We start from the raw sequence: 13,923 nt of genomic DNA on the forward strand, positions 1-13,923 counted from the left end.
GGATATGTCAAAACTTCCACAGTCATAGGTAAAATATTATTTTTCTTAAATAATATGACAGTCTTTCATTTAACAGGAAAATAAACAAAACAAAAAAACGGAGTAAATAAAAGAGATCAGAATTTTTCCCGAGCGTATCCTGGTCAGGCAAATTTATTTGATCTAAAAACCTAACAATATATGGGCATTTGATTTCAAAATTGTCAATCCAAAATCCGGGCAATACCAAGCAAATTTGGGCTAAATTCAGAAACTACTTAAAAAAAAATTAAAACGAAAAGCACTTCAATAATTTTTTTTTCCCGAAACACATAAGAAATTTTGAATCATATTTTAAGCATCCAGAAACCGTGCATGATTATTATGTTAAAAGTTGCTCAAAAAATTCCGTTTTAGTACGCAAAATTGGCTAGCTTTGGATAAATCAGCTTTAAAAATGTTAAAGTTGCCTTGATGCTGAAGCAAACATGACAATTTTCGAAAATAGATATACTCCATGCCGGCTTATTGCCTTCTTTTTTTCACCCAATACGGAAGGTGAACAATTACATCCAAGTATCCATTTTACTGGTGCCACGTGAAAAGTACACTTGCAACGAAAATGGGCGCCAAAACTGCCTATAGAGAGATGGATGAACATCAGTAAGCCTTGATCGCTTTTGGCGCCTTCCTACTCTGGGTGATTCGAATGAAAAAAATGGAAATTGGGTGCCATGATTTTTATTTGATACGAATGAAAACTAAAAATTTATTTTCAAATTCCACAAAAACATTTTTGAAATTATCTCTCCGTTGTGTTATTCTTCGCGTGAAGACGAACACAACAAAAAAAATCTCATGCAAATCGGATGATCCAGTGAAGAGTTTTGCGTGTTCGTACATTTCTGTATGGGCTGTCTCTCTCCCTGTTTTAGGGGAGATGGGGGCATAATGGCCACCTTAAGGAAAACGGTTATTTAACCATAGAAAATAGCTATAATATGGAGGTTACATTATTGTTTCGTGTTCAGACACTTGAAAAGCCTATTCCCTAACGGGCTGAAACGTGAAAAACTAAATGAAAACGTTAAAAAATGCATTTTAAAAAATTTTGCCAAAAGCTGAAAACCAGCCACTGTGGAGGCATCATGAGAACCCCCCCTGAGGCAGTATGAGCACCATTAATCAGAGCAAGATGTGCGTTTTTGCCGGGGAATCTAGCAGCGAATTCAATTCGATGAAGTCAGGTGAGTCGTAGATTCATCAAACAAAGCAATAACAAAATAATCTAGGTCTGTTTTTAGAATACAAACAATTCACGCACGCTCATACATTAAGTGCTTTGTTCGGAGGATGATGCTACTAGCCGTAAAATGTAACAATAAAAAAATCGATCATGAATTGTGAATGGAAAAAAATCAACTCGAACAGAAATCTAACTCTAGTCTTTTGATTACCTCTCCGACACCTTACCAATAGGCTAAATTGTCGGATGAAAACTAGTCAAGGTGTGGCGCTATAAATCAATTTTAATTCGCTGCTAGATTCTACGGCAGAAAATGCTCATTATGCCTCGATAATATGGTGCTCTATATGCCCCTAGTCAACAAATTTAAGTAAAAACGTGTTTTAAAATTGATAAAAGTGAAAAATCAAAAACTTTATGATGGTAAAAATTGAGAAACAATGTGTACATCATGTTGCAGTGCGTACATTATAGATCAAGGTTATTTTAAGATCATAAGAGCTTATTTCGTGGTGCTCAAAAATTAGAATATTTTCGTAACTTGAGAACCAAGCTAGTTTTTTTTAAATATCTCTGTAAAGATGATAAGGAGATTCCTTTTTTTGTGAAAAATTAATACTATAGGAAGTACGAAACAAATCCTCATAAAAATTTATTTAAGAAAATACGCACTTTCGTAGAAAAGCGTAGTTCTCATTATGCTCATCTCCCCTATATATCTAAAAATAGAAAATGGCGCCTTAAAGTATGCAATTAAAATAGGATTGTAGACAAACTTTCAGCTTTCTTGTTGTTTGACACTTATAAATTGCGAAATGAAAACTAATATGGCCAAATAAAGTCGATGGAACTTTTAGATTTTGCATGTTCTTTGCCAAAGCTTAGTACACCCTGATTGAAGAGTCAAGTCTCCTTTAGTTAAAGAACCTGTTATTGCAAAAATATCACATTTTTTTTAGTCTCACAAAAATGGTTCATCTTCGATTTCATGTATCGTTCTAACTTTAGGAGCATATAAACTTGAAATTACACGCTGTAAAAATATTCAAAAGACGGCGAGTTGCTAAAGTTTCCCAAAAAGATATGATGAAAATAAGAAAATGGCATCGAGTATCCCCATTCTCCCCTACTTTTGCCTGAAAGCATGCTTTGATAGACTGAGTCGATTTGGGGATCATCCATGTTTTTTTTTTGCAGAATTTTTAAGTAACGTTTACATGAGTAAATTTTAACTTTTAGGTTTGTATGGGAAAATTGAATTTTTCGAACTGAAAATTCTACATCATTTTGTTTCTTCTGTGGAACCATGGAATTTTCTAAAGGAATTTTTCCGCTTTGTGTCTTATTTTCTAGGCAAAAAAGTTATTAGCTGTTTAACAGGGGTATGTCTTTTGGCATTGAAAAACAATAAATTAAATTGACATCCCTGCTAAAGCATGGATCACTACAAATCTGGACGCATTAAAAAGGGTCTATCTCGGAGCTATGTAAACGAAAAAAAAATGTTTTGTGCTCAAATTGTAGGGTTTTTACTGCACTTTTAAGAAAAAATATTTAAAAAAATATTCCGATGTTGTTTTGATGAAATTTCGTACTTTTCGTCGAGAACCACTCATCTACGTTTGGACACCCTATTCACTGACCTCAGCGGCCATTTTGTTCCACAATCTCTTCATCTCTGTTGCATCCCGACTCCCGAGTCGTCCTACCATTCTTCTTCATCTTCTGATTAACAATTGCTCAAAATTTTTGGATAGTGCGGAATTGAGGACGACGTCCTTTTCGACAAAATCTACCAGTTGGCCCGATACCACTGAAGTACCTCTTCGCTGTAGTGGCAGCTAGCTAAATCTAGCAAAAACTTTACTGGTTCTTTGTGAGATCTAACAAAAGGAAAAAAACATTCTTCAGGCACTCCTCCTTGTACATTTCGGAGTCCATGGTCTTGTTTTTCACAAAAAACCGGGGTTTTTCGGCCGCTGCTCCAAATATCTTGCTAGATTAAACACTTTTCTGCAAAGTTATTGGCAAAAACGAATTTGAACTTGATGGGGGCATTACTCCGACCAAGGGCTTTGTAAAATTTTTGGTCAGGAAGCCTCCTCAAATCAGATTTCGCGATTTTTGAACCAGACCACATCGGGTTTTTGAACGTGGGTGTCCAAAATTAATTTTCGTCTCGCGGCTTCTATCACGTGTAACTTTTTTGGAACAAAACGAATCGTAATGAAATTTTCAGCACTGATAGAGGAAACATTTCCGAACAAATTACTGTCAAAAAATTCCAGATCCGACAACTAGGAGCGCTATGGTATAATAAACAGTGCGTCCAGATTTCTGATGATCCATGCTTTAGTGACTTGCGAAATATTGCATGAAAAGTAGACATGCAATACCTTGCTAGGTACCCAGCAGTGAGCAGGTCAGTTTTTGACCGATCGAACAGATCAGCTCAAACGATGGACTGAGCACTTCAAACAACTCTTCCGAGTCACGAATAGCGATGGCCAACAGAACCCGCAGCTTGAAGCGCCAACAGTAAGTCGCATAAATGGCGTCAACTCGGAAGCGCCCTCGCTGGCTGAAATAGAATCGGCAATCAAAAACATGAAATCCAACAAAGCACCTGGGATCGATTGCATCCCTGCTGAAATGCTGAAAGCCAACCCTGCCCTGTCAGCACAAATGTTGCACCGTCTTTTCGCTGACATCTGGGATACTGCAACATTCCCGGCCGACTGGATGCAGGGTATCCTCGTAAAGGTCCCGAAGAAAGGAGACCTGACAGAGTGCGGTAATTGGCGAGGCATAACGTTGATCTGTACAACCCTCAAAGTACTCTGCAAAGTGATCCTGAACAGGATCCAGGAGAAAATCGACGCTACACTCTGACGGCAACAAGCTGGATTCCGATCCGGACGATCATGTGTGGACCACATCACAACGCTACGAATAATACTGGAACAAATCAACGAATTCCAGGACTCTCTTCTGCTGGTGTTCGTTGATTTCGAAAAAGCATTCGACCGACTTAATCATGAAAACATCTGGGCGGCTCTAAGGCGACGAGGGGTCCCAGAGAAATTAGTCCATCTCATCGAAGCACAATACGAGGCATTTTCGTGCAAGGTCTTGCACGATGGTGTCTTGTCCGAACCAATCCCGGTAACTGCTGGAGTGAGACAAGGATGTATCTTATCACCGCTACTTTTCCTCATCGTAGTGGATGAGATTCTGACTGGATCGATCGACTGTGCACCGAACCGAGGATTGCCGTGGAATCCTTTAACAATGGAGCAACTGAACGACCTTGACCTGGCTGACGATATTGTTTTGCTCGCCCAAACACAACCGGACATGCAGAGCAAACTCGACGACCTCACCGAAAGTTCCAAGGCAGCGGGTCTCAAAGTCAATGTCGGAAAGACCAAGTCGATGGAGATCAACACAGGAAATCCCTCCAGTTTCATGGTATCTGGGCAACAAGTTGAGAAAGTGGAGTGCTTCCAGTATCTTGGTAGCCAGATAACGCCTGATGGTGGTACCAGGAAAGACATCGAAACCCGGATCAGAAAGGTCCGATTTGCGTTTGCGAGTCTCCGAAACATCTGGCGGTCACGCCAGATCTCTCTACGAACAAAAATCCGAATCTTCAACTCAAACGTCAAATCCGTATTGCTGTACGGGTGCGAAACTTGGTGCACATATGCGGTGACGACGCGAAAACTGCAAGTATTTGTAAACCGCTGCCTGCGGAACATCATCCGCGCTTGGTGGCCTGGCAACTGGATCTCGAATGAGGAACTACATCGCCGGTGTCATCAAAGGGCGCTAGAAATCGAGATTCGGGAACGTAAGTGGAGATGGATTGGGCACACGCTGCGAAAAGATGAAAACGAGATTTGCAGAGAGGCGCTTGACTGGAATCCAGAAGGTCATCGAAGAAGAGGCAGACCCAGAAACTCGTGGCGGCGAAGCCTAGCCGCTGAAATCCGAACTGTCGACGAGAATCTTGACTGGGACCAGGTGAACACGCTGGCTCCGGATCGTCAACAGTGGAGGTCTTTTACCACGGCCCTATGCACCGGAGGATCGGCGCGGGATCATTAAGTAATTAAGTAAGTACCCAGCAGTGAAGTAAATTGAATTTATTGATTTTCAATGCCAAATTAAATGCCCCCATTCAACACCTAATTACTTTTTTGTGAAATGAGATACATAAGATCATAACTTCGATCTTTAACAAAGTTGATCAGCAAAAAAAAATCATACAAAAAAAAATTATAAATTGGCACAAAAACCAGGAGCAGGCTAGGTTCCACAGAAGAAACAGAAATAATGATGATTTTTCAGTTAAAAATATTAAATTTTCCCATACAAACCTAAAAGTTCAAATTTACTCATGAAAACGTTACTTACAATTTCTGCAAAAATCATGGATGAGTTTTGAACCCAGGGTTTGAGAAATTCAGAAATGACCCCAAATCGACTCAGTCTAATGCTTTTACTATAGGGTAGGCAAACTTTTAGAATTTTCTTTATTTGACACTTTAAAACTGAGAAATAATAAGAAATAGGACCAGAAAATCGTCAATCTACCTTTAAATTTAAATTTTAAAGCATCCCTGAATGAAGGATCGAGTCTCCTTTAACAAATAAAAACACAATTTTTTATCGCTCTAAGATAATAATTCTAATTCATGAATAGAAATTTAAAATTACATGCGTTCAAAGTCTGGTGAATACGGCGAGTTTCTGAATTTTTCAAAAAAGATATGAAAACAAGAAAACGGTTTCAAGTATTCCCATTCTCCCCTAAATGTAGGCGCCGTAGGCTGTATGCGCCTTTTAAGCAGAAAACTGATTGTATCGAATACTTCAACAACTGTATACACAGACATCTGTTTTCTATTCATTGGAGTATTTTTTTTTATCTAGAAATCTACTTTAGTTTTCGAGAAAACGATTTTATAATAAAAATTGTATAAGTTGCCGAGTCTCAAACCGTGTGGACTTAATACACCTAGTCAAGTTAAAGCAAAATTTGAGTTTCATTGGCAATATTTTGGTATTATTTAATTAAAACTGCTAGAAACTGATAAATTTTATGCGACAATCGCGTGAGCCTTCGTTACGTCGTATGCAACATCTGAGGAATTCACAAAAAACTGCTGCAAAAGTTATCAAAACCATTTTAAAATTTTTATCTGACATATAGAATATATTGTCCAGCCAGACTACAAAAATTCTAAATGGAAAAAAGTTGCGACTAGTTTATGGCAGTTTTTGTTTTTACGCGAGATGTATAATCTTATGGAATAAAACAAAAATTAGGGTTGCCATATTATGACATCAGTTCATCCATAAAAAAACATTTTCACAAATCTATTTTGAGATCTCAAATTCTCTCTAGGGATGTTGACTAGGTAGATATTAGATTCTAAGTATAGATGATCATATCATGATATTATCTATACTTGATGATATGATCAAATTAATTGTTATAAATAAATCAAGCATAAGAATTTTGGTTTTGCAAGAAAAGAAGTTATTTTTAAATTTTTCAGACTCTTTATTATTATAAGTTTGTCTTGTTTATTCGAGCATACAGTGAAAATAAACAGCAGCATTCATCCGATTGATATCAAACTAATATTAGGGCTAATTCTAAACTTTAAGTTCTGATTATTATAGTTCTGATCCAAGAATTTTTCATATTTATTACGAATAATTGTTCTCAAACACTATTTTTGAAATAATCGACTTTTTTCAAATCACAACTCCATAGATCAATTTGAGCGAAGCATTGGCAAAAGTTATTTTCTCAAGTAAAAATCAAATAAGCAAAAACTATAGCCACAATTCAAGACGTGGAAAGAGCAACAGAGCAAAGGAAAGTGTACATTCGTCAAGATTTACAACAGATGCTGGATTTTCACAAGGAAATACATAAATTTGCTTTTCCTGTATCCCTAAAGATTGCCAGCAACGCCAAAAAGGATCTCAGAAATCGGCCAAACCAAACCAAAGCCGTGTCTTGATGATCCTTCTCTGCTTTTCTGCTTGAGGGCACCATATGGATAACAGACTGTCTTGGACTCACGCAGGCTTCGCCCGATCTTGCCCGAAGCCTGCCGGTGTAAAAAGAGGAAACCGAAAAACCTAGACTTGGCCACCATCATCATGCGCCAAATGGTTGATATTTTTTTTATTTCTGTATGCTCATTGGTTCGTTTCATTTTACATGGCAAATCTTGGAAACAGGTCAAAATTTAGCTATCAAAATAGAAGCTTAAACTCAGCCAGGTTTGGGAGACGGAGCTCAGTCAAAAAACAGCTTGAAGGTGTGTAACCAAGCAGCAGAAAAGATGTTTGCAACAACCAAACCATATTGCAGATGCTTGTGTTCAAAAGTTTGGTAAACTTTTTATAACTGGTTTATTTCAGTGGCTTTGTTGATGACACTTGCACCATATTTCAATTGAAAAAAAATGCAGCACACTTGTCTTAAGAGAAATAGAAGCAGACATTAAGAATTCATTTTTTCTTGGGGGGAATCAACAATTCTTTTATTAATTTAATCAATTCGAAGAAAATTAAAAAAGAAGAATTGAACACTAGGTAGCATTTTATGGCTAGGAAGATAAATAGTATACTCCATCAATTTCGACCGTTTGAAAATTTGTTAGACGAATAGCAACTTGCTTGATTGCTCGATTTTTGTGTATCGATTTTTGCAGATTGGAGATTCCCAGTTCTCGTGAGTAAGTTCTTAATTGACAAAACATAACATTTTTATTACAAGTCGATAAAAAACGATTAGGAAAGTGCTCTTTTTTTATCAGCACCCAGAAAATAAAAGAACTTTTAGATTTTATTATCGATGAGTAGCATTTGATTGCATACATCAAGGCGATATAAATTCTCCGTGAGTCAAGTAGCAATGTTTTTGGGTGATGGATCTTCTTCATTCGTGCAATTGTAAATCGGTAAACATAGAGGAGAATGGGGAGACTTTATCCCGTTTTTCGTGTTTTCGTCATATCTTTCTGTAGAAAACTATTTTGTTAAGTTAAAGAAGACCCCTAGGAGTCCTTAGCTTTTGTTCACTCTGATGCTGATGGATAAACGATGTCACGATTTCACATTCGAACCATGGAAATCTATCTGAAAATAACAAATGAACTGTTCACTAATGCTAGAGATTCAAGCGAAAACCCCCAGAACCAGAGGTAATCGAGACAATCACGTGTTCTGGAACAACTGCCCGAAAACAAACCAGCGTGCAAACCTCTTCATCGTACGCTGAAGTGATCAACAGGCTCTTCCGGAAGTAGTTTTTGTTCCTTTTCCTTACCTCTCCACGAAGACGCGCCTCGGAGAAGCTTCTTTCAATAACAACAACTGCCAGGCATCACACATGCCCGAAACCTTCGGGTCATTTTTTATGCACTGGTTCCTGTTTTTTTTTTCTCTCCATCCTTGCTCGGCTTCATCCATCCAAAAAAGGCAGTCAGTCAGTCAGTCAGCCAGCTTACAGCGTTTAAACTAACCCGAAAGCTAGGAAGAAGAAAAAGCAGAACATGAATGATTTGCATCTGGTTTCTTTAATATATTCAGAACGGAAGCACACGTTTCTTAGACAGGATCAGCTCATAAAAAGCGACCACAAACGAAAACGGCGGACTAGCATTAGGAAAAAGGTGTATTAGATCAAAATTCGTGCCACAAGCTGCATATAAAGTGTTGTCAGCTAATGCTAGGAGTCATTCGGTACTGTGACAAAAAAGAGTTAACCACTCTTTAATTTATTAATTTCAAACTTCTAAATGAAAAGTTAGAGTACCTATTAGTAATTCTCTCACTCGATCAATGTACTTTAAAAGTTAGCGATCATTCACTTAAAGTGCTAATCGCTTACTTAAAAAATCAAAGAGAAAAACATAAAAGTAATTTTTAAGCCATAGCCACACATTTTTATGTTTACGTGGATTTGACACTTGAAGTTAATAAAAGGCTTGACAAAAAAAATAATCGAACAGAAAATTCTAAGATTTTTGAACATAGATTATGCATATTAGCAATAGTCCCTTCTTGAGAGTCAATTGACACTATTGGAAGTTTGGCGGCTTGTAACTCTATTCAGGCGCATCCAAATAAAACAATTTCTTGAGGGACCCTCAATGAATTCTTGAAATCTTAAATTTTGCATCATTACTTTTTTCATGGACGCACCCTAAAAGCCCGAGAAAAAAAACTCCCTAATCAGATCTTGAGTGTCAATTTGACAATCCTGACTAAAACCAATATATCTGTTATGTTTCTCAACCGATTTTTACAAAATTCATAGTTTTGGAAACCTCGTAATGTAACTCAAATATGTTTCTCAGACAATATTAATCAACAATACTTCAGTTTTCCGTTATTCAAAGTTTAAGAAAAAAAAAATCCGAAAATACATGCTTCGGAAAAAAAATTGTAAATAGCTACGGTGTGCTCAAAAAAATTCACTTATTGTCCAAAAAAGCTGTAGTTAGAAGCTATACGTTGAACATAAAGATATATTTTTTTAATTTCTTTTTAAATCATGACAAAAAATGTTGAAAAAGTGGTGTAAAACCCGTACTTTACATTCAATGAACCGTCGAAATTGTATAAGTCACACCAGATAAATTTTGAAAAATGGATTGAAAGGTTGACGTAATTTGTTAAATATCGCAGCGCTAATGATATTACACCACTAGATTCGGTATGACATTGGCTTTCTGGTGAATATAAATTTATTGCGAAAATATACTCAAAATCCAGTCAAACTTGTATTTTAGTGTCAAAAATTCTGTGTTTCGTATTTTGACAATCTAAAAATGCAAAAATGTGCCAAATTACGTCAACTTTTCCATCCATGTTTTTTAAATTATTTGGTGTGACCTAAACAATGTTGACGGTTCATTGACGAACGAAAATCTAAGTGTTGTAGGTGAATGATGTTTGAAAGATATATTTGGGTTACATTAGGAGGTTTCCAACACCATAAATTTTGTAAAAATTGGTTGGGAAACAAGAGAGATGGGACTGTAAAGGGTAAAAATTTTAGGGAAGGATGAGGGTGAAACACATTATAATTGCATTCACTGTTATCCTTGTTTACTGTTCTGTCAATTTTAACTTAAAACCAGGAGAAGAGAGCATCATTTTTTATCATACAGAAAAACTTTATTAAAAAAAATCAACTATTTTTTAGTCCTTCAATTCAACGATGACTGGGGACAGTAGACTGAGTCTATTTGGGACCATTATTGAATTTCTCAAACCCTGGGGTTTAAAAAGCTTCGTAGTGGGGAAAAACTCATCCATGATTTTTTACAGAATTTTTAAATAATGTTCACATGAGTAATTTTTTTTTGGGGGAACTGAGCCAGATTATGGTTTTTGTGCAAATTTATGTAGGTATTCCAAAAAGGAAATTTAACGCTTAATAACTTTGTTGAAGATCGCAACGTATCTTATTAGGCAAAAAAGTTATTAGCTGTTTAGAAGGGGTATGTCTTTTTGCATTGATAAACGATAAATTCAATTGACATCACAGATGGAGCCACGCCAAGTATTTATGTGTTAAAATCCCAGAAAAACAAAAAAACAAAAAAGCCAAGTATTTATGAAAGTCATGCAATACCTCGCTAAGCTCGGTTCCACAGAAGAAACAAAAATTATGTTGATTTTTCAGTACAAAATATTCAATTTTCCCATACAAACTTAAAAATTCAAATTAACTTCTGTAAACGTTATCTAAAATTGTGTTGAAAAAATGGAGTGTTGTATGTTGGTAATCCACCATGGGTGCACGGATTCACCGCAGTTTCTGCCAAAGTATGGGTTCACATACATTCCTTAGATTATCTCGACAAATCTACAATGCAGCGCGCCACCATACCCGGACCCCATGGCTTCGTATGAACTGTTATGTGGTGAATGTATTGCGTGTGTTGATGTAGGTATATTTTGGAAGAACGAGTCAATCAGGTGGGCTAGTTAATTACAGGTATTCCGGCATCCGTGTATATACCTGGCCAGCTGGCAACTGATTGAACATTCCAATTATATAGTCAGTTATATAATGAAACACATCTTACCTGTCGGCCCGCTTATGGGATTCGAACCCAAAAGTTTTTCTTGTCGATACCGGGAATCGAACCCAGTACGCCTGGCGTACCAATACCAGACTCGCGCCAGCCTATCCACTAGACCACATCGGCACTCTGTGTTGAAAAAATGAAGTGTTATGCAAAATATTTGCCCATCCTATATGAGGAATTTTGCCAAAACGATCGCGAGCTAGGTTTCAGCAAGTAGCTCCAAAACAGAAAAAATTCATTGTACTTTGACGAAAAAAAATTTAGAAAACCGCGACGTCGGAAAAAAATGTGCCCGTTCTCTTGCAGGGCTTGCTTTGACAACTTTTTAAAGCGTATGCTGTATAGTAGTTTTACAAAAATTAAACTTTCATCCAAAATTCTTTCGAAATTGCGTTTTAAGGTTCATGCCTGAAATATTGTACCTCGCTTAACTTTTTATCCAATCGTTAGAACTTTTCAAAAACTTCAGATCGGTTAGCTTTAGCTTCAAAATTTCAATAATACCTAGGCGTTGTATTTTAACAAAAAAAATCATTAGAATTACGCGCAGAACGAGGACCTTCAATGGGATGACCGAGATTCGATTTCAATGGCTTAAAGACTTGATCACTATGCACCACATCATGTTCTTCTTAACATATATTGTCATCAGTATAACCAGCTAGGGGAATGGTTCCAGCTGGTTCATAAATGTAGGGGTTTCAAAATTTAGGAAAAATGGTGTGAAAAACAATCTGAAAATGAAGTTCTTTTGCCCCCGTGGGTATGCAATTTTCGAATAAACTTCTAACAAAAATTCCGTGACGTTTTTCGTAGAGCATAAGATTTTTGTTCATTCACTTCTATGAATTTTCCAGCGACACAAAACATCCAGAAGGTTAATAAGTTTCTATACACACCACTCGGCAATTGAGTTTTCTTCAAGTTTTTGAGATATTTACAAAAGAAAACATACTAAATATGATTTTTAACAAAGAGCTAACGACTTTTTCTGTAATTAATTGTCCACACAAAGTAGTGTAAGATATTTTCTTAAAATTTATTTTTTTTGTAGGTATATTATCTTATTTGTATGAAAGTGGAATCATTCATTTTTTATTCGTCATCCAAAGGGTACACCGGAAGTAAAACGATATTAGCATCAATCATGAGCATCGCCAAAAAAAAAAACATCTTGCTTGATGAATCTAAACTAGAAAAGCGGATTTCCGATTCGGATCGAAATCGGATTCGCAGCCGGAAGTCCCGGGCATCTTATTGGGCTTATAAATAAAACAGGTAGCCGAACCCGGAAAATCCTAACAAAGGCCCTGAGAATCAAATCAATGCCATGCAGCACAATCTGTCTGCACCTTTCTCTAATCAACAAGTTTCTTTCACATATGTGCACCGGATCCTTTCTCGATTTTTGGTCTATTTTTACTCTTGATCGTATCGTTCCTGTGAAGTGTATATCTTTCTTTTTTTTTGCCCGAAATCAAGAAAGGAAGGAGATTCAAGAGGATATGGTGCAAACAACAAGAGGAATAAAGCATACCCACAAAATTCATTTCCGCACTTTCAGCAGCGAAACAGTCGGTCTTCGTTTATCGTATTGCTGTTGTTAATAAATGTATGCTTTCCCATGCGTGGAATATGCACTGCATGCACATGGGATGTGGATGTGGGAGAACGACGAGATGGTGCTGCACAAAGTGTGGTGTGTATCGTTGCAGTAGCAGCGTGGGTTCACCAGTTCAGGTCCTTTTTCCCAAACAACTTGATTCGTTTGTTTCCTTTGGATTATAATCTGCACCGTTTACGAGGAAGATGGGGAGGGAACGAATGTAGACGCCCCACGTACGTACCTATCCGATGGTTTTAGTCCATCAACAGCAGCATCCTGAAACAGAATCTTGTGGTAACACGGCAGAGGAAATCAAAACCCTGAGAATCACAAACACTATTTCCGCTGTTTGCCTCGTCAGTTTGAAACTCAATAGAGAAATCTTTAAATTTATTGTTTGTTAAATAATATATTTTTGAATGTATATTTAAATTTATAATTAACACTGAATTTAAATAGTACTGGATTTGAGATCCAATTTTCGAGCAACATGCCTGCTGAAGGACCTTCGAAGCGGAAGTAAAAAGATACCTCTGCTGTCACTTGCCCTGCGTAATATCCGGAAAGGAGATGAATGCTCATATTTTAACTGACATTCCATCCAACTAGGAGATGTAACTCGAGATCAGAGCATTTGTTCTGTGCCGGCATCATTTATGCATGATTCGATTTGCATCTGTTTAAGGAAGGTTTGTGTACCACTGTGTCGATGGCTTGGTTTTAAACCTACTTTCCTGGTTCATAAGAACAAATATATAACTGTCAAGTCTTTTAGAAAATGGTTTTTCAACAAGCTAGCATTTAAACTTAACAGGTTGAGAATAACTATTCAACTCTAGTATTTTAAGTTTTGGTGCTAGATTCTGAATTCTGATTCTGAATCCTGATTCTTATTCTGATCTTATCTTGTCTGATCTTATTCTGAATCTGATACTGTATTCAGTATTCTGATTCTGATT

The sequence above is a fragment of the Uranotaenia lowii genome, chromosome 2, assembly GCF_029784155.1.
Source record: "Uranotaenia lowii strain MFRU-FL chromosome 2, ASM2978415v1, whole genome shotgun sequence".
NCBI classification, from domain to species: Eukaryota; Metazoa; Arthropoda; class Insecta; order Diptera; family Culicidae; genus Uranotaenia; species Uranotaenia lowii.